The sequence below is a fragment of the Cebus imitator genome, unplaced genomic scaffold (genome assembly GCF_001604975.1).
Source record: "Cebus imitator isolate Cc_AM_T3 unplaced genomic scaffold, Cebus_imitator-1.0 Scaffold91, whole genome shotgun sequence".
Lineage (NCBI taxonomy): Eukaryota > Metazoa > Chordata > Mammalia > Primates > Cebidae > Cebus > Cebus imitator.
The window spans coordinates 5,426,577-5,449,513 of NW_016107406.1; positions in this window are offsets into that span (position 1 = coordinate 5,426,577).

Genomic DNA, 22,937 nt, shown 5'->3' on the forward strand with positions numbered 1-22,937 from the left:
ACATAGGAAGTTTGTTGCTTGCCATTTGTCTCTCTTCAAGTTCAAAAGAGCCTAGCTGGACTTGCTCTTCCCAAAAGCAAACAGCATTTTTTTTTTCCAAAGCAGTCTGTTTCTTGCACAAATCTTTCCAAAAAGAGTCATCTATTCTTTCTTCTTTTGAAAGTTACAAAAGCATCTTTCTTAATCACCATATTTTTACCTACAGTGTAGAGGCAGAGATAAATCTTACTTAGATTATAATTTTTTCTTTGAAGAATATGCACTCCATTTAATTTTGGGAACTTGTACATTACCATGACTAAATCATAACTAGAAAGATTTGAAGAGTAGCAGAGATTTCTGCTTTTTTTCCTTTAAAACAAAAATCCAGCTTGCATTTCTTTAACTTTCATCCTCAACATCAGGGCTTTCGTATCTTCAGTTTTTGTGATACCTGTTGCTCCTTTGTCTACAAATGCAGTTTGGGCTTTGGCTCTTGCCTATGGGAAACTACTAGCAAATACATATATAGTATTTGTTGGTGGGAAGTTTCAATCTGTTCCAGTCTGTTTCCCTTGAAAACATCCCTCATCCTTCCCCTTATGCAATCAGCCTTCACTAACACAATCCCGTTTGTGCCTACCAGAGATGTGGGACCCACATGTTTGACAGGTGAAGGCCTCTCCTGCCAATTTCCTGTGGCTACCTCTCTCCTTCCTCTCATTGTTCCTTTCTTTTCTTCCTCGTTCCTCCTTCTCCAGCTGCTACATCAAATAATTTCCACCGCTGCCTTCTTTTCTCATGTCCTTTCATGGGACTGCTTCATTATCTGGAACTGGTGAATTCTCTACCTGCTCTGTGTAAACTTGTTTTGGGTCTGGGACAGGTGAGGATGCCTCCACCTCCTTATCCCCTTCTTATTGTCTCTAGCCCCAGGGCAAATGCTTCTCTTCTTTGCAAAGGTTGCACCATCCCCTCTGCCCACAATTGCTACCTTTGTGTTCAGAATCCAAGCACCTGAAACATCAGAGCAGGCTGCATACCACGCTAATTTTGCTTGTGTGGATTAAGGCATTATAATGATCCCGCAGCCATGCCCTGTGACCTCCACAGCCAAGTTTCTGCTCTGAAGCCATGGTCCAGTGGCATCAGAATAGCCCTACTTATGAATAGGACACTGAAGACATTTATAAATCCCTTTCTGGACCTCTACAATCTCTGACTCACATCTGAATTCTTCAGGAAGGACCACATAGCTATCCCTTAAATGCACACACAAAGCATTCTGATAATTAGAGTTTTCACTCTGTAATTTCAGTATAGGATAGAGTCAGCTCATAATGAATCCAATTGTTAAATTTTAAGGAATTTTATGAATCAGTTAATATAATGTTGGTAGCTTGAAGTTGGCCTTGGGGGAGTGTTTACACCACTGAAGTTGGCAATTCTACTAACTAAGACTTTTTATTTTTCCTGGAGAGCCAGTTATTAAACATTTACCAGTAAGCCAAGAGCAGGGCTCTGATAAAAACTTGAGTGAAAAACAAAAGAAAGAAAAACAAAAATCACATAAAATGTGACAATTCAGCTTTGTGAACATTTTTTGAATCTTATATCCAAACATCTTTAAGGCCCTTGAGAGGCCCTGCTCTTTGGATGTGTTTTTCTTGATTTCTCTTTCTTCCTAATATTTGGTCTCCTTTGCTTCTCATGTTTTAGCAAGAACAAGCACATGACTAAAATTAAAACTGGTAGCAATAGTTGTAGAATGCTTCCTTCTTTGTTCCAAAGTTTATTTTCCATTTTGCTTCTTCATCTCAGGGTTTCCGTTACGAACGGTGGATGAGGTTGACTGGACTGCCATAGTGTATCACAGAAAATGATGCCCCTGTCTTAACTTGCTTATGATCCTGATTCTGCAACTTTTCACCTCTCTTTTCAGACCTTCCAATATCTAGTTGACACATCTCTTCCCCAGCCATTTTCCAGAATTTCCACAGAAGCCTCTTCATTGTAATTGTATCACTCATTGAGGTCATTTTGTGAGGCTTGGGTTGAGCAAGAAAGAATTCAAGGTGCTATGACACCAAGAGATCATGTCCCCAAGGAACTTTAATCAGTGGTATAACCGGGACTAGAACCCAGGTCTCCCGAAAACTGAACCTAGGATTCTCACTGACATACAGGTCTGCTTATTTTAATGCTGAAGTACCTGTAATTCATTCTGCTTTCGCTTTCTTAAACTTAAGCCAGTTGGTGATTCAAACTTTACTCAAAAAGCTCACACAAGAAAAAAAGAAATGAGAATTTATCGGTTCACACCAGGGCAGTCCTGATGATGCTACAAGTTGTCAAGTAGCATCATCAGGAGTCTTTCTCTCCATTCCAGAATCTTCTTTCTTTCCTCCACGTGTCCCTTCCTTTCAAACCAGGCTCTTCCCATGTGATGGTAAATGTAGGGGCACCCAGCTCACATCCTACAAGTTGAGAAAGTCCAATAAAAACAAGCAAAAGGCTCTGGAAGTTTCTGCTTGGTCTGAAATATTAGGGTGCTAATATTAGGGTGCTGCAATCAAAGACTGGAGAATAAATAATGAATAGGCAAACACACCAGATGTCTGATAGAGCCCCTAATGGGGAAGAAAGAAAAGTTACACCTGCCATTTACACTGTGATTATGCATGGAGATGGTGCTCAATACGAGGAGTCCCACCATGTCTTCCAGCTTCCTGGAGCATGGCAAGCCAGACTGATAACTTCAGAGGTGACTCAGTCAGCTTGGTAAAAGCATTCATGTTGGCAGACAGAAAGCTGATACTCTCCCAGTTTCTTTGTGTCTAAGAAATAAAAAACAAACGGTAGCTTTCTTAACTCTTGACATTTTAGTTGAAAAAATATTTCCTCCCAACTACCTCTTTTTATATTAATATTTCATTTCTTCATTTTTTATGGTAATTTTGGTGGGAATGGACAAAACGCCCAAGAGTGGCTCTAGGCAGACAGGATGATGAAAGAAATGACATCGTGGGTCTCTCTATTACTAATTTCCATAGTTTTTAGAGCACAGGCTGCTGACATGAAACGATGTAAGTAGGAAAGTTGCTTGGCACACAGAAGTTCAATGCATCCAAAGACCTGTGAGGCTACCCCCGGCTCAACCTGTCCCAAATCAGTATATTTTCCATAAGGTGATCTTTCATCTGGCCTCTTTTCCCAGTAATGAACTGCTTTCTCCTGTGTGATTTAAGCATCAAATATGTATCATGACCCATCCTGAAGCACCGTCTCCTCAGATGACAAAATGATTTAAAAATAAATTGCATTTTAAAGAAAAAAAAATATTGTTAAATAACAGGGTACCCTTGAATAACAGGATACCAAAATGTGTTGTGTACATGTGGAAATGTTATGTCTTACTCAAGGTGTGTAGAGCACTGGTTTTCCTGAAACGACTCCAGAATACACTATATCAGGAACTCTGAGGGGGAAACCCAGTACCGTGTGTTTTAACAAACCCTCTAGCTGATGCAAGGCAAGGTTTCAGACCCACTGGGTTTTATTCATAACTTTCCTAAGCCTCGATGTCATTGTCTATAATGTGTGCATAGCACCTAATTTGCAGGGTTTTCATGAAGATTAAATTTGACCAAAATTGTTATTGTTATTATTAATATTAATAACAAAATAAGTGCATGTGAAAGTTTTTTAGATATACATAAGATGGCATAAAATGCAGTATCTTTTCTTTGTCCATAAAAGAGGCAGGTGCAGGAATTCAACATTGAGTGATAGCATATAATAATCAAACGCCCAATGAAAGATGGCCATAAAGTTATCAATCCAGTGCCTTCTCCCTCAGCAACTGTACCTACTACAACTACTCTTACTAAATTCATTTACTAAATTTACATTTTAACAGAGATGAGTAGAGTAAAACCTTCTATTTCAGTTCCAGAAATTCTTTTCCCAGAACAAGATAGAGCTTGAATTAAGTACAGTATTATTCTGCTCAGAGGAAGGATAATGAACAAAAATATTTCATGAATACCTTTTCCCAAATAGACATAATCACATTTCCATTCAATCTTAGGATTCTTTGAATCTAGGAATTAGTTTCCAATTATCTGTTATCTCCCAATAGAATCCTATAAAATATATGAAATTCTTCTTGCCACGATTAACTTTCATTTCATCTCAAAATGTAATGGAGAAACTTTCATTCTAAATTCTTGCTAAATTTATTTTGAGATTTATAGCCCTGGATAAAAGGAATGGGAGAGCCACGGCTCCAGGGTGGGGACTGGATCCACATTAGGTTCCAATTAGACACCTGGAAATTCATCTTTCAGAGATGAGGCATCCTCAGACACCAGCTATTCAGGAGGGAATCCCATTCTTTTTTTTTCACCCTCAGGAAAGAAATAGAATTTTTACTTGCTTAGTGATTTGTGGACTCCTGAAAAATTGTACTGAGACCTGAAGAGGACTCAGTTCAGTTCAAGTGACCTCAGCACAAGGAGCAATGAATTGAGATTTATTTTTTTCTATTCCTTTCATCTCAGACAACTGTGTTTACTTGAAGTGCCAAATATCTAAGGAACAAAACAGCGGAAGCAGAGGGCAAAGAAATGGTTTTCCACTCAGCTGAGATTCCATTTCAGCAGACGTGGGGGCCTAGTTGTCTGCATTTTACCAAGCACCCTTTTTTTCCTAGTGGTTCTAATCCAGGTCTGCACATCTCATTTTCAGAAACACTGATAGAGGGAAAAGACAACAGAGTTTTGAAACAGAAAAACTGGAATTGGACGTTCAGCTCTGCCATTTCCTAACTGGTAGACTCGGATGACTTGCTTAGTATCTGAGGTTGTTTCCAGGCCTATAAAATAGAATTAGCAATAATAGTGACCTCAGTTGTTGTTCTAACAATCATGCAAGATAATACATGCCATGTGCCTAGCATATATAGTAGGTACTCAATAAATATTTGTCCCAGTTTTAGAGGCTTTTAGGACTAGAACGTTAAGCTATATGAAGTGATATCAGGAAGACATGAACACACACACACATCCCACCTTTCTGTGATTTTTTTCCAAATTTATAATTAAAACATTCATAACATACTGCTTCTTACTCTTACTCTTTTACTATTTGTACTATTGTCTTGCATTATTGTGTAATGTTTAACATGTGTGTTTATAGGTCTGTGGACACTGCGCATGTTTTCTATACAAGCAGCTTGCAAACTTTTAGGGAGCAAGGGCTGTTTGCTGCATTGTCAGAAATATCTGGCACACAGTGACAGTTTCCATCACAGCACTCTGCACATCAAAGATCTTCAATAAATATATATTCAGTTAATGCATTTGTTGCAGTAAATAATGCCAAATTTCTCAAGAATTGGGCCACACTCCTCTCAACTCTGACTAAATAAAAATAATTGGATCAAATAATCTTGCCTTAATTGAAGCATGGTCTCAGGTAAATTAAAAGATTTTACAGTGCTTTTTATTTTTGAGAACAGAATAATAAGAAGAATGATAAGTAACTAATAATGCTTTGCATGTCATGTAGTTCTTAACATTTTCAACTGTCCTTGAAAATTAGCTTATGTTCACCACCTAAAGGATCAGTTACCTGGTAAGTTGATGAAATCATAATATTATAAACTATTGGGGTATTAGTTTTTAAAAATCCTTGGATTGATGCAAGCAACCCCTCAAACCGGGAAACATACTCTGACATATTCCAAAGAAACCAAGCAAAGGGAAATATATATATATTTTTTATAACTGTAGTGGTATTGCCTTTTTTTGTGGGTTATTAAAAAAAAGCAAATAAACATTGCAAATTATCTGTGGCAGCAACTTCAACCTGATTCTCAGCAATCTGGGCTGCATATACATCCCATCATCATTATGCTATATCCTTAGCACAGAAATAGCCAAAAGCCCTTTCGGCATCTCTGTTTAGACCTCTAAGATCATTCTACCCGCCTGGGTCAAAAGTTGAAATATATAAACAGTCTTTCTGTGCTTGAACTTGAGAGAAAAATCAGTCATCTGTACATGATCTGTGTTAGAGTAAAATGTAATTTTTCCCTCTGACAATGTGTTTATGGTTGTTAACTTATCTTGATTGCCAAGAGAAATCTGTTTTGTGTGGCAGGCTTTTCTGACTTAAAATGTCAGATGCCACCCCTGCCCCCCACCCCATATCCAGCCATCCTTTCAACTAATTCACAAATTGACTTGACTCTCAGCTAGGTTAAAAAAATAATTTCCTGAAAATTAAAAGTCTGGCACAATACTGTACTAAAAGTCCATTCATCTTGTCTATTTTTATAAAGCCTCATGGCAGCATCTGGCAAAATGCCCACTTCCAGTAACAAAGGTCCCCGAGGACATTTGGCAAGAGAGACTTTTCTTCTAAGACCCCGAAAATGATCCTGGGCTTCCTAACGTATGATTTTAAAAGCTTGCAATTAGGATTTGTAAGAGGACCCTGTGTATGATTTGTTAAAGGTGAAGAGAGAGTGAAAACGTTGTGGAGATAAAGCGACTAAAATACTATGGATGTAACTTTGTCATCTCTGTTGGAAGCGCCACCTCTTCGGTGATCACATCAGTCAGGGGCTGACTGAAAGCTCAGGATTCTGATGTTATTATGAAAGATAATGGCTAAAGATTATCTAGATGGAGCAATGCAATGATTCACTTTTGTTTAATCAACTACCACTTCTACTAAGCACTCAGTATAAACCAGGCTAATCTTCCCACCTTCCTGCAGGAAACTGCGATGGCACCTGTTTATTCAGCTCCACTAGTATTGAGTAAATCCTTCCTTTTCGTCCCTCCTTCTCCCACCAGTCAGTTGGGGGAAAGGTTTTCAGCATTTCCAATCTAAGACTGATTGGTCTTTCCTGTTGATGTCAAGTTGAAGCATTCCTTTGGGAAAGCAACCTCAAGACTGTTGACTTTTTTTGTGGCCCTGAGCTAACCAAATGATTGCAGCAAATGCACCCCTCTTTCAGGTTATAAAAGACAAACGGTTTGTGAATTGCTTGCTTGGAATGATTCATGAAGAATCGACCATTTGTGTTGAAGAAACTGCAGATGTGTTTCACCCAATTTGGTACAAGGTTTCCCGTTTTTTTGACCACAGTTCCACTTACCAGATTCTTTTTTAAGCAGGACTTAGGCTAATGCAAAGCCACTTTGTCACTTTGGTGACACCCAGATCAATAGTCATTTTGCCTCAATGATTTACCCTCGATGTCATTTCATTAATGAATTCCTTACTTTGAAACTATTGATACCAAATTCCAAAGAGATTGCAGAATCAAGTTTTTTTCTTTTTTGCTTTATTACATTTGAAATATTGAAAGTTTTTTTTTTCTTTATTAAATTAAGTACTTTAGAAGAGTTTGAAACTCTTCTGAGGCATGACCAAGGCACAATTCCATCTGTTTTGTTTTTCTTATTTATGACATAGATGATTTTATTTTAAACAGTGCATGCATTTCACTTTAATTCTTCTTCATGTCTGTCAGAGCACATCATCTGTGATACGTGCATAGTTAACTGGAGCATTTTGCAAGAAGATTTAGGCAGGAAGTAAAAGCAGCTTTGAAAAAAGTCAGCTAAAAGTGGAAACCAAATGCTTATAGGGTTGCTGGATGTCTGCTCTGTACTGAGCAACAACTTTAAGGACAACTTACTGATACCTGGAACATGTTAGAAGTTGTTCTCACCCAATTAGTGAATGTTAAGCCCTTTCTCCTGGACAGGTGTTGAATGTCCCAATGACTGCATGCAGTCTCTTGCATTAGTATTTTGTGGCTGGGATAGAAGCCAGGGAGAGAGCAGCTGTGTAAATGCAGTCCTCCTCTGGGTACGCTCTTTGGTCTCCCCTCATTAGAATTGAGTTGTACCAGTGCAGATGCTTCCACCTCTGAAGGGTTTGGTCTGCCCTGTTCACCATGTTCCTTAGTCTGAGATATTCACACAACTTTCACCCCACTGCCACAGAGAGTGAAGAGTGGAGTTCTGGGGTCCGCTGTATCTATAGGATATTTCTTCCTAGAACATCAGTCTTGCTCTATGGTAAGAAATTTAGAATAAATTTTACACCAGAGCAAGCATAATATGCCATGGAGTAAAACGTTCAATTCCCAAATTTTCAATAACAGAGGCTTTAAGGAAACCTCACCATAGTTGTAGGCAATTTGGACTACCCCTGAGAGCACGCAGTGACTCTTCCTCCCTGCTGCTAGGTTGGGAAAGGTTCAGGAAGTTCTGTTGAGTGCTCTAAATTCTCTTTCAGAATAGCATCTTCTATTGTATTTTCAGAACTTGAGCTCTTGAAAACCAAGAGTAGTGAAATTGGCATCGCCAAGATGCCACATGGCTGAATTGCATATTGGGTTATTTTGGTTATAACCCCTAGGAATGTCAAGCCATGACATTTGTTTCATGTATTTCTGAAGCCTCCACCAAAAGCAGTCTTGTGGAAACTATTTCCAACCATTATGGGTTCAAGTTCACATGAGATGTATCTGCAGGTTATAATATTTACTCAATACACATTTTATGGAACGCAAATTATATATCTTGGAAATAGTTTGGGGTTAGTTTTATAATCTTGTGCCTGGTAAGATTCACGAACCTCAAATATTTTTTAAAAAATATGATTACAGAATTAGAGGGTTTTTTTATTTATCGCATTTGGAAATTGAAAGTACTTTTTCTTTATTAAAATAAGTACTTTAGACCAGTTTGAAATACTTCTGAGTCATGACCAAAGACACAATTCCATTTATTTTGTTCATGTGAGGTGTATGTGCAGATTTATTACTTATTTAGTACTCATGTATAGATTTAGTATTTTTTTAGTACTCACCTTATAATACACAAATGATGGATCCTGGAAACAGTCTAGGGTCAGTTTCATTATATTGTATTCACTAAGGTTCACAAGCATTTTGAAAAAAAAGAAAAAACCTGGTTCCCAATTACTCGTTACATCGTGACTCCATACCGCAATATAGGCTTCAAGAATGTTCCTGTCCTTTCCCTTTCAATGCAGTTATTCTTTTTCCGCTTCTATTTCCAAAACGAGATGTTCATGGTACTAAAAAGCTCAACTGCTTTTCATGGTAAGGCAGGACACACAAAAGAATGAAGCTGCTGGCTGAGATATTAGGCATTACACTAGTTATGTTTTGATCAATCATATTATTTCCCTAGTTACATCAACTTTCTGCAGGCCAAATGAAGCACACCTACTAGCCAAATTCACCCTGTCAGCCTCCGACCTGCAGGCTCCACCTGGAATACCTTCCTTTTTCCTCTGAAGGGGGTTCCCTCTTATTTCTAATGCTGCCTTCAAAATCCACTACCTTCACACCACAGTTACTTGCACCAGTGCCTGTCCTAGTGTCCACAGCAGGCTCACACCCAAGGCTGGGTGTCAGCTGACCTAACAGGAGACACAACTCTTCAGAAACAAGCCATGTATGGCATTCTTCTCTGTGACTCTGCTTACCTGGTTTACTCCCCCTGACACCTGAATCACGGCTGCAATCATCATGCGGAATGCTTTTGGTACTAGTATCTTCTATATCAAGTCTTGGAGGTGTTCTTCATCTCAGGTCATACAGATAATAAAAGGCATCATTGAGAATAAAAACCCACACTACAGGCATGCACAGCAATCAGTTTAGTTATTAGCTACTAGAAGCATAGTCATGGGTATCTATCAAACAAATCCTAAATGAAACACATCTACTTCAGGTATATACTTCTCATTTATTCCCACCCTCCATGCCCAGTAACTCTGAAACACACACACACACACACACACACACACACAACTGCTGGAACCTTTGGTTGGCATAAAAGAAATTATTTGTTCTTAGTCTTCTTTATTGTGGCCCTTTGACATTTTTTGTGTCTTTTACCTTCTTTCTCGGGATTCCTAAATTACAGATTTTAAAACCAATTACAGATAATTTTTTGTCTTTCTGCTTAACGATTCTTTATAATTCACACCTTCAGGACAACATCCAAACGGCAGGCACTCTGATAAGGTGACCAATAGCCTATCTATAAACAAGGTAGGTTCAGGACCATAGCCAGAGGCTTGTTGAGCAGAACATTGACTGACCCTGCGTAGGTTAGGGACATGTGCAGTGCCCCAACTGCCCAACCATACAGGCCAGCCCTGTACCTTAACCTGGATTTTACTTTAACTGCTTCAAAGCTTCTTTTAAATTTCATATTCGTTTTTCTTTGGTGTGTCTTACCTTCTTTTTGATTTATAACACTTAATCAATGTCATATCAAAACACTATGGCTTGAGGTAACTACAATACAGTGAGGAAAGTAGATCTGCTCCATGACAACAGGTGAAAGTAAGGGTCTACTAGAACAAATAATGAATAGGGCTGAATGTGGAGCAACTCAATTTTAAGGCACTGAAATGACCCAGTGCACAATGCTACGCTTTGCCTTGATTCCCAAACCACAGTAAAGTTAGTGATCAGGTGTCTTGTCTTAAACGTCTGTGCCATCCCAGAATCACACTGAAAGCTCTGTAGTAGCAGGCGCAAAGTCTCTGTCCTCTTTGGCTACTGCCCTTTCCAAACTTTGGTGGAAAGGCCAACCCAAACTATCAGCAGAGGACAGGGTGGAGGATTCATCAGCTTGAAGTCCCCTCCCCATAGTCTAAAATGTGCGTGGAAGTTTGTGTCTGTTTTGCTATCATTGTTTTCCCTTGTGTTTCTGTGATGTATTTTATTCAAAGGAACATAAATTCGAAAATCTAGAAAGTTAGTAGTCATAACCTTAAAATACAAAAAAGCATTATTATTTTCTATAAAGAGAAAGTGAATTTCGTTATTCCACAATTTTTATGCATTTCAACTCTCCAACATTTTTTTATGTCCCCTTTCTTTCAGTTCGAATTTTCAAGGTATTCTGATGCCTTAGAATACCCTAAACAGTATCACATCTCATTAAGGAGATGGAAGCCTTTTGCCAACACAGCATTCTCATCTGTTCCCAACATGAGTAGGTCATGTATGCCACTGCTGCGTCAAAGTCTTTCAAAGTAATAAATTAATTGAATTATTGTTTTGTGGTGAATGAAGAACAGCTGAAGCCTCACTGCCACGGTTGCTCCTTTCAAGTAAATGCTTAAATTTCCTGGGCATGGAAAGGAATTCCCCATAAACTAGACAAATGATCCATCTCAGTGTGATACATCTATTTTTATTATACCTGTAGGTAGACATTGATGTACCCGTTCTTTTTACCCTAAAGCAGAAACATTAATGAACAAGATGAAGTTATAGCTCTCAAAATGTGATTTCTTACCTGAGTGACTGTCACAATCTATGCCAAGTTGAGGAAAGAGTAGAAGGAAACAGTGAGAAGTGGCACAGACAGGTTCCAGAAAGCTCTTTTGAAAGCTCTGATTTCTATAGTTTGTTCCCAGAAATCTTCTGACCTAAACTCTATGGATTTTAGTTTAACACACTGTCATAATTGCTATAAATTCTTTTCTTTCTTAAAAGAAAACTTGAAAGCTATCCTGAATTTTCCATTTAGTTTATAGCTGAGATCTCTAGAGTAATTTCAGTAGGATTATGACACTTAGAAATAAAAAATGGAGAAATCATCACAACGTGAAATAATGAACACTTTTTAATAAAAAGAAAAGGAAATGTGGCTCTAACAAGGATATGTCTAGTCTGACCAGGACGATATCCTTGTGGGAGTTCTGGTCAACCAAAGGAAGCCAGTGATATAATCAATCTTAAGTTTTAGCAGCGTCTTTGATTCTGCCCCACACAACACACACATCAATTAAGTGGAAAAACAAGGTCTGAACTACTCAGTCATGAGGAAAGTGGAAAACCAGCTGGAAAGTCAGACCTGAAGAGAGGTTATCAATGGATCAGTGTCAACCTAGGGACACACAACAAATGGTGCCACAGTTCCTCCAGGGTCAGCTCTGAATCTGGGGTGGCTTAACATTTCTATCAGTGACCTAAAGGATTCAACAGAGAGAAGGTTCTTATTAAGCTCTGAAGGGCAAAGAGGGAAGTCCAGATTCCTGGGACTAGGGCAATAAAATCCAAAGCAATGGAGTAAATTGCCAAATAGATCAGCTGCAACTAAAATGAGGTTTAATGTGGATAACAGTGTTGTACTGAAGAACAGATTTTTCCTGATGAAGACAGGAAAATGTTAGGTTTATGTAATTGCGGCAGTAAAACTCATTTAGGATTTCTGCCACAGAATTCCTATTCTTTGGTTATAGTCCAAGCCCTTTTCCTCTAATCCTGACCCAAAGTTTATACTGATGCATGCCATAGACTTATATTTCTGAAATCTTTGGGAAAAGAAGGTAAAATATTGTGAAAATACCAATATCAGGTTGCTTTGTATTTTTTTTAAGACCTGTGTTGTTTTTGGTTATCTAAAACCAGAAAGTCTCATCTCAAAGAAAAAAAAATTATCTTCACTCCAAAGATCTAATATACATTTTGTACAGTATTTGTAAAACATTTATTTGTTGTATTCAACTTCCACATAGGTGTGCATGCACACACACACACACACACACACACACACAAACTCACACCACCTTAATGTATCACATGGAGCTCTCTGTCAACAACTTGCTCCTGAGAAAGACCATGCCCAATAGTCCCTTGCCCTAACCTCAAGAACAGAATCAAGCAAGAAAAAAAGTAGACCTGAATAATTTAAAAAAAAAAAAAAAAAAAAAAAAAAAAAAAAAAAAAAAAAAAAAAAAAAAAGGACACAGCCTGGACAACATAGCGAGACCCTGTCTCTACAAAATAAAAAAGTTAGCTAGGTGTGATGGTACAGGCACACACCTGTAATCACAGCTACTCAGGAGGCTGAGCTGGGAGGATCACTTGAGCCCAGGAGGTTGAGGCTGTAGTGAGCTGAGATTAAGCCACTGCACTCCAAGCTGGGTGACAGAGCAAGACTCTGTCTCAAAAACAAAAAAAGAAACAAACAAAAATAAGTACAACATAAAGATGCAAAAAGTAAAATATATAACATCAAATCTTCCCTCTAGTATTGAACTACTTGGGAAAAGTGAGAAAAATTTATCTATAAAAATGTATTTTAAAATTTAAATTTAAATTTTTTATTAAAAGATTTATAAAAGTTTATAAAAATAGAGAGTTAAATATAAAAAAGCTAAAGGTTCTGAAATTGATCAACATAGAACAAAGCTTACAGGAAGATTTATCTTAAAACTGAGAACATGTTTGTAAAGAAATATTAAAATTACCTGTTCTTCAACTTCACTAAGGATGCTGGGGTAGGAGGAGGAATGGGCCTCAGCTCTGAAATGGAAAGATATAAATAACAACTTCTAAAATTTGGATGGATGGATAAGACAGACAGATAAACTGTAGTATACAGCGAGTTAGGCACTTGCCTTGGGCACATATTTAAAAAGTCACCAAAATCTCAGTAATCAAGATAAATAGTGTTTTAATGCAATATCTTTCAAAAATCAAAATTAATGCAAAAATCCCATAGTGAATGAAATATAAACATTTTACATAAAGCTAGGATCAGGATTACTGATGTTTCTCTTTTACCTCAAGCTCCAGCATGGCTTGGCAACAATATGGCTCCACCAGCTGCTCAAGTTACTACCCATAAGGAGTTGGAAAAATCTGTAAACAACATAGATTTTCATCGAAGGATTTGACTGTTGTGAGGTATTCTTTCAAAGAGGCAGATTATTTAAAGCAAAGGTATATTATTAGTTTCCTAGATAGACTTTGTGGTTGCATGTATCTTTTCCAGGAAACTTAGTTAAATGTCATGCTTATTAATTAAAATGTTCCTAAGACAAGGATGACAAAACATGGATCATCATATATTCTTCTAATTTACTGCTGAACACACGAAAAAGAAAAAAAAAAAAAACGCTATCTCCATTCCAAAATTACCTTTTATACCTAAGTCTTTTTTCTTTTTCTTTTTTTCATTTAATGTTCTGGCCCATATTTGGTTCTGTATTATTTAATCTTATAAATGTCAGCTTGTTCACATATTGCCAAGAAGGGGAGGTGAATCTCTTTACAGTTTCCTGTTACATTATTCCTTCCTGTAATGCTATAAATTAGTGAATATTCCCTGGAATCACTCTTGTCAAACGTAGTAAGTAAAGTAAGATCTCAGATGAATATGAAAATCATGTCTTCTATAAAATGTGATACCATGCTGTAGGTATCTGTCTCTTAGATCTCTGATAATTCATAAAACATCAAATGATCCACCTCTGATGTGAAATCTCAAGTAATTCTGGTATATAAACTTGTTTAACTGCCACAAATTGAGGAGTTTTAATGGGGCTTTTATAAGTGTTAACAAATTTCAGTTTCAGCCCAGTCTCTTTTCACACTCTCTCTTCTTTTTCTCTCTCTTTCAACTTAGGTTTAACCTCCACATGAAACATATTTTTTCATGATGAGAATCATTTACACTTTCTTGATTCAGACATTCTTTGGCAGTGAAATGATTACATATCCTGTTTCTTTCATTCCTTTTTTTGATTATTAAGTAATCTCTGGTGGCAATAAAAACATAGTACTGTGGATGACACAAAAATGAGAATAGTGGGATACATTTCAATGTACTTGAAAGTAAATCATTGTTCAAATATGTTTCACAGAATTTTCATGAATGTAGAAGATATTCAATTATAAGTGGCCAAGAAAAATATTGAACCCATAATTAGGGAGAAATAGCTAATGCACAATTTTTCCATTATATACTTTTCTTATACAGCCATGAACACATTTACACTAGAAAGTTTTCACACAAATAAATATTTATGTTTGTGCCCATATACTGCTGAAATAGATAGGTTTGGGATGGGTGCAATTAATTACGAAGACATTTGCTTATTCATCATGTCAAATCAAGTCATTCAGGCATAGAGATTTTATTTATTTGAGTTTTGCAGGGTGAATGTGCTAAATCATCAGGGCTGACCAGAAGAACCACTTAGATTCTCAGGATAACGTACAACCATTATTTCTCATGGATGTATGAAATAAAATCTAAAATCAACTTAAGTCTGAATGTATTATCTTTTCCAGAATTCAAATTTAAATGGACTCTAAGACATTTTGATTCAAATAGAGAGTGGGCTGAAGAAGTGACCCAAGTGTCTGTAATTCTCGTTCTTATCCTATCATCTGGGTTTCAAGTTCAAAAGAATTAAATTGAAATCCTTCCTTCCTCTTGTGGTCTAGAAAATTGCCTTTTCCATTCTCAAGAGCTCCCAGATGACAAGATAGTACATATCTCTCTTCTTAGTAACAGAAATCCAAAGGCTTTATGGAACAAAGGTTTGGGGGAAAAATAATATGAATACACAAGTACAGACTGGAAGGAGAGGAAACTAACAAGATCATTATTAGTGAATGACATGCCATGGCAGCTCTCTTGAGTTGAATTAATGGTGGTCTGGTTTCTAGATAAAGGTGATGGTCCTTATCAATGCTGTTATTCTCTAATCACTCTTGAAAAAAGCCATGCTTCATTAAGTCCAAAGCAATTAACACAAAAGGACTCTGAGAGCAGTAATTAGCCACCACATATATAAGGTTCAGTCAAATAAGTGATGGCTGTGAAGCCTGGAGAAAAGATATAGTTACAGTGTTCAAATACCTGCAAGACTATCACAAGGAAGAAAGAACAGATTTGTTCTGTGTGATTCTACAAATGGTCAACTGAATCTCATCACTAAATTAACTTCCATGTTTCTTTCCATTTCTAGGATTCTAAGAATATTTCTGAGATTTTATGACTTTAATTAATCAGATCTTTTGTAACCAGGGAATAATTAAACTCTTTAGGTATACGAGAATTTCTTTTGCTTTAAAGGTCTACATCTTTTATTGAGGTGGAAGAAAACTATAGGCTTCTCTTTAAGGAAAATCAGAATACATTGACATCCAGTATTTAAACCTGATGTAAGAGCTACCACTTAATAAAAAAAAAAGAAAAGAAACTCATAAATAGAGGTACCGGCTGGACATGATGACTCAAGCCTGTAATCCCAGCACTTTGGGAGGCCTCGGCAGGAGGATCACCTGAGATCAGAAGCTTCTGACCAGCCTGGCTAACATGGTGAAACCCATCTCTACTAAAAATATAAGATTTAGCCAGGCGTGATGGCGGGCACCTGTAATTCCAGCTACTCAGGAGGCTGAGGCTGGAGAATAGCTTGAACCAAGGAAGGCGGAGGTTGCAGTGAGCCAAGATTGTGCCACTGTATTCCAGCCTGGGTGACAGAGTGAGACTCCCTCTAAAAAAAAAAAAAAAAATATATATATATATATATATATATATATATATGTAAAGATTTTTTTAAATAAAAGTGGAATTATTTTTAAAAAGCAGACTTCATTAGCCATAAAGAAACTAGACACTCCCAAGAGAGAATTATGAGAAAGAGGAAAAATAATCTTGGTAAAAATTTTACAGAAAAAAAAAAACTTAGAAAAAAATAGATGTGCATTCTATTTTAAAATAAATTCTAGCATAGCAAATGGCCTGTGATACATGATGATTCCATGGATCTGGATACATAGTAGGATAAATTATGTCCTCCAAGAAAAGGTCATATCATAAATATAACCCAGGATACAGTTGACAGTTTTGCCCCATAGTTAAATGGGTTATTTAAAAAGTCATTATATTTTTAATAGATAAGTTTAAAAAGTGGATCTCAAACCTTTACTTTTAACTGTAATCTGCTAAGGTAGAAGTCATCTCATTTGCCTGGAGCTTTTGAAGGCATGACTAAACTCACTCCTTACTTCTACCGGTAGCAAAAATATAAAAATATTCCATGTATCCATATTCCATTGACCAGATTGCCTCTTTAGGGATATATCACATCTGTAGGTTTATTTGAAAAGTAGAATATATCAAGGCACTGTCCACATTTAAAATAGTGTCAGAATTAGGAATCAAAAGACATGCATTTGCAACTAGACTCTGTCTCTTGTCAAGTATGTGGGATGGTAAAAAGGGTTTCATCTTAGAATCAGATGTGTTTTTCAAAGCCAACAACAGAATGTTTCTGAAGCCCTGTTTGTTCAAAAATTAAATGTGGAAAATAAAACCATCTTTTGAATAACAAAAATAGGTTATATACACACGTATAAATATGCTCAGAAAATCTTTTTGAAAGTATCCACCACTTGATAATTTCCTTTCCTTCCACTAACTTGTGGAATGATCATGAGAAAGTCATTTAACTCCAGTGATCCTCACTTTTCTTACTGAAAAATAAAGTAGTTGCACTCTGCAATGTCTAATATTTTCTGATTATTGTGGGAGATAAAATTCTCAAAGAGCAAAGTATGTGAAAGTGTACAAAGTTTCTGCACACGGGATTGAAGATGTATCTGTTATTTTTTTAACTTCAGAAGATGGTGACCTTCTTCTAATCTCTGTTCATCTGGAATCCTATCTGGCCCCACTCTTTTAAGATTAATTTACAATCAAGACCAGATGGTTCAAGGCCACCCGTTTTCATAACCAGGCCCAATCATCTAATTATCAAATCTTCAACAAAAACATCTTGGCTGGCATGCAAATGCTTGCAGAAAGCATGATTATGCACATGAAATACTAAGAGCATATATAAGTATTTATGTATGAGTGTACGGCATACTTATAAAAAGTGAGCATTTATATTTAAATGTCAACAGATAATGTTGGCTATGGGACACTAGTGTAACAAGATGCTGTGTAGAATAACAATATATTAGGCTTATCCTAGCTTTGTCGCTTGATCTCTTCGACCTTGTTCAAATGACTTGACATCTTAGCGTCTTCATTTCCTCATTGCCACAATGGAAATCTTGAATTAAATGAGCTCCAATTTTATAACTAGCTCTAAATGTTATTCACCTACAAACGTGGATTGTGAAGATCACTAAATCACACTGAAAAATAGAAAAGCCTGCTCTGTAACTTTCAGTCAGTTAAGAGTTATTATAAACTGTCCAGTTGTGTAAAGTCTTAGAGTCTATAAGGTCTACTTTCAATGAAATTGAATTTTGCAGTTACATCGGAACCATGGGTGCTGGTTTGGGGATCACTACAATAAATTTTCAATACCTGATGGCTGGTCTCTCCCTGCCAGACTTGATCATAACCAGTATTTTTCTCTTTTCCTTTGTCCTAGCTCTTCCTTCTCTTCCCCACTTAACGTATATGTGGAAAAATTTAGTCACCAATTAGGAATAGTATTTGCATTGCAAAACATTACTTTAAAAAGACAGGGAATGAATGTGAGCTAACATTGGTAAATCCACTATATGCCAGTCACAGTTTGTACAGTAATACATTTAATTGTGACATATTGTTACAAATGGTTATGAATTATTAATCATTATAACTCTATAGGAAAACTATTATTAATCCCCCATTATCCAGAAAAGGAAATGACTACTGAAAGTTCAAAACTTGCTAAAGGCCACATGGCAAGTGTTAGAAAAAGAATGAATCTTGTCTATCCAGTTCATTCCACAACACCATTCTCTCATATAAACAAAGATATTAGAATCCTCATAAATTAAATTTGTATTACAAAAATAAGAGTCGTGGGTATTTTGTTCAATCACTTGGCACTAAAAGAAATGCCTGTTATGTTCCAGGCACTGTGCTAGGCATGGCAAATATAGTGGGAAATATAGCAGAAACTGACCTTATTCTTATGCTCCATAAAATGGACTAGTTTGTCATATCTGGGTAATAGAAATAGAAATATTTTTATTGGCTTTCATTTTTGTATTTTTCCCATTTTTAAAATAATCTATAATATAAATATAATAACTTTCATAATCAGGAAAAATATTTGAAAGTAAACTTTTATCTTTTATAGTTGTGTATAAGATGGTTGACCACATTCTTCCTTTTTTGGGGGTTGGGCTAGTTAGTAGAAGCTATGCAATTTCTTAAGTAAGTTATTTTGGAGAATATCACATTGTAATATATAGATCTGTTTTTATTTCAATGTAGTGAACAAAAATAACAAAGCATATATTAAAAATTATTTACATGGAAACATTTTAAATGAATGTTTTAGAAGAGAAAAATTCTCATAGTTATGCTTTCTGTATATTATTTCTAAGTAAATTCAATATCCACTAACCTGTATTCAGGTTATATCCACCCTGTGATTCACCTCCAAACCTGTCATTCACCCCCAATCCTTATGTTACAACCCTTGTCTCAACATTTTTATGTTCTCATTTGATTGAAGTAATTTCGTAGAGCTAGTCACCCTCAAACATATTTCCAACCGTTTCTCAAAATATTTAGTGATCCCTTCAACCCATCGTTTGCTCTAGTAGATGTTTCTGTGGGTACTTTCCTTTCACTCTCGACAGAGTGTACTTTAAAGAATGTTTTATGGATTGGACTCTTATTTTGGATTCCGAGCTTCTTAAGGACAAGGTTTTGTCATTTTTTAATGATATATTTTCTATTTTTTTAGCAAATACACAAATGCATATTTTTAAAGGTCAAGTGTACTACATGGATTATAATGAAAAACAGCCATCTCCAGCTCTGATTCTTCTCTGGTCCTTTTGTTACTTTGATCTCTGGTTAGAAGTTTTTCTTAAAAGCTGTTAGGGCACTGAGTACAAATTTTGAGAACAGGAAGGATTTCCAAACATCGGGGGTCTTGATTATTTCATTATGAGACTCCCAAATGTTAATAACCATTTTTTCTCCTCCAGATCTATTACAGTTTCTTCAGAGAAATATGCCTCGTTTCTTCAACTGAGTGGAAGAAGGAGGTTATAGGTCTTACCAGTTAGGGTGTTTTTCAGAACACAGTGCTGTGAGAATCTCTACAAAGCAAAGAGAGTCTTTGTTTAATGGTCAAGTAAGTGTAGGAGAACGTGCATGTAAGAGATGAGGCATGCCTGCCTTTCCATAATTTCGTGTATTCAAAAGTCAGCTAACCAAGGTTCCTTTTATCTTTTTTTCCCTTTTTCTTGTTGAACAGGGGGGAAAGGAACTATATATGAGATTGTACATCTTGCCGATAGGGAGCTATTTACAACTTTATTTACGTAGTGACATCTCATGACCATGGGACACACTTCAAAAAATAATTATCTAAGTCAGAACTGCTCAATAGAAATGGAATGCCAGCTGCAAATGTGAGCCAGAGAAGTAATTTAAAGTTTTTTACTAGCTACACTTTAAAAAGTAACAAGAAGCAGGTAAAACTAATGTTAATATTTATATTATATTAAACCCAATGCAGCAAAAAATCATTTCTTCCTATTATCAATAAGAAAAATATTGAAATATTAATTTCATTTTTGGACTAAGTTTTGAAATGTAATGTATATTTCACAATTATAGGATATTTTAATTTAAATTTAGATTAGCCACATTCCAAGTACTCAGTAGGCACAACGTGCTAATGGCTACTATATTAGATAGCAAATATCAGGTCAAAGATCTTGACCTGGAGGCTTAGTACGTCTTTAAGATGTTGTCTGTTTATTTGTTTGGAGGCTTAATTTTGCTTTGTTTTACTGAGAGAATAATTTTAAAATAGGGGATTAAACATGATCGATTCCAGACTTCTAAATGTTCTTGAAAATTGGGAGGTTTTGGCCACAATGGGCCATTTGGCAACATTCTCCATTTGGTGACTCATCATCACCTGAGCTTAGTAATGGCTGCACCTGCCCTCTTGGTCATGCTCATTTGCAGATCATTTCACATACACATATCACCTGCCTGGTTCTCACAGGATGCTGAATTTGCAACTCCAAATCTAGGCCAACCTTTCTTTCTTACAGATAAGAAAACTGAGTCTCAGAAAAGTGAATTCACTTGTCATTCAAGCTACAGATGGTAACAGAGCTAAAACTAAAAGCTACGTCCATGATAATGCTTTCTAGGGACATCAGGCTATTTTCTCAGGCCCAAACTTCAATCTTTCCCACTTTAATTAGCCTATTTCTCATTTTTTCCTCCATAGACTTAGAACAATTGCTTAGAATCTTTCCTCTAAAAGCAACTCACATACAGTACTCATAGTTACACAGTTTCTAGCTAATTATAGCTCCTCTTAATGTGATAAAAGCAACTCTGACTTTCGAACAATAAAATAAATGCATTGTTTTTGAACCTTTAAAATGTCTGTGGCTCTTTTCTAGTCTTGGTGTGGTTTACTTAGCATAAAAATTCTTTAAAAATTAAGTACATACCACATTACAGAATTCTTTAATAGCACCATAACTAATAGCAAACATGGAGAAATTATTTTGCTTGCCATTCTCTTTAATTAACGCTAAATTAGCACTAAAATTAACAATAATTTTAAATATTAATCCAGACACAAAACAGTACATATGGAGTTCAATGTATAGGAATTGCAAGGATATGTGACACTAACTGATGAAAATACAAGTAGGAATAGCAGCTATCCCAAAGAGATGGAGAGGTGTATTAATCTGGAAAAGACCTAAGGAAACCTCAGAACTGCAGGAGATATTATATATTTTGACGTGAATGGGGATTACACAGGTATATAGATAGATATGCAAAAATGTATCACTTGAGAGTACCGCAGCTTCCTACTTTATTGTATTTATTTTGATCTCCATTCTAGAAAGAAGATGAAAATTGCATCTTTTATTGATTCATTGCTTTGTTTTAACTTTCAACTAAGATGTATAGAGCTTTACATACCAAGATACAGTCAAGTATGTGAAGTATAATAATAAGCAATAGGGCTCAGAGGATCCCAGGACACCAAAAGACAGAAAAGAAGCATAAATATATACTTAGGGCTTGCGCACTAATATCAATTGCTCCACATACGCAAAAAAGTGACACACAACGATCGGACCTTATATATGCGAAAATATACAATCATTTAGTTTGGAATGCTTTCAAGTCAGTTATTGCGTCTGCCTGTGCCCTAGGACATTCAGACAGTGACTGATGCCAGTAAGCCTAATGTGTGACCAATATAGGCAAATTGCCTTTTTTCTGGTTTGTTTATAATTTTTTAATTGTGTTAAGTAGTTAAATAATTAGTTTAAACATGCTCAAAGCCAAACAAAAGTAAAAATATTGCAAAGGAAAGGAGAAAATGTGTTTGCCTTTCTTTATTCTTAAACTAGTGGTATACTGCATGGAATTTAGCATGATTGACCATTGTAATTACTTTTCTGGAATGAGCAAGAACCATATTCTCATTCCTCTGCCACCACAAATACTAAGCAGTCACTGGAATGTCTCTTGTGGTATATCTGTGGGTTTATATCATGTCACTTCTACTAGAATTATAATCATTAATTGCTTAAGAGTTTATTCAGTTTAAAATATTTTCCATCAAAAGCCACTCTCAAATAAATACTTGGATAAAATGGGAAGTAGTGAGGGATTTTTAAACTGTAATTTTTAAAAAGCAGAAGTTAACTTTTTCATACTCTATAAATCGTGCCTACTTCAAAATGCAACTTGCATAATGAATTGTTTTTCATTTACGAATACAGAATTATTTCATTTGTGTTGGTTTATAGTGCTTCAATTTTTTAAAAGACATTAAACTAGAAAGCTCTCATAGTCCTTGGTAGCTAATCCAGATGCTTCCTTAAAATAAACCTGCAGGGACCCCGTTTTCCATGACGTGATTATTACATGTTGCATACCTATATCAAAACATCTCATGTACCTCATAAATTTATATACCCATGTACTCACAAAAATTAAAAACTATAAGAGAAAAAAATATTTTTTCTTATGCATTTTCAAAAAAAAAAAATTCCCGCCGGGGATAGATTCCAGTGGGAAATTGCTTTCAAGCAATAATTTTTTTTTTCTAATGCTATT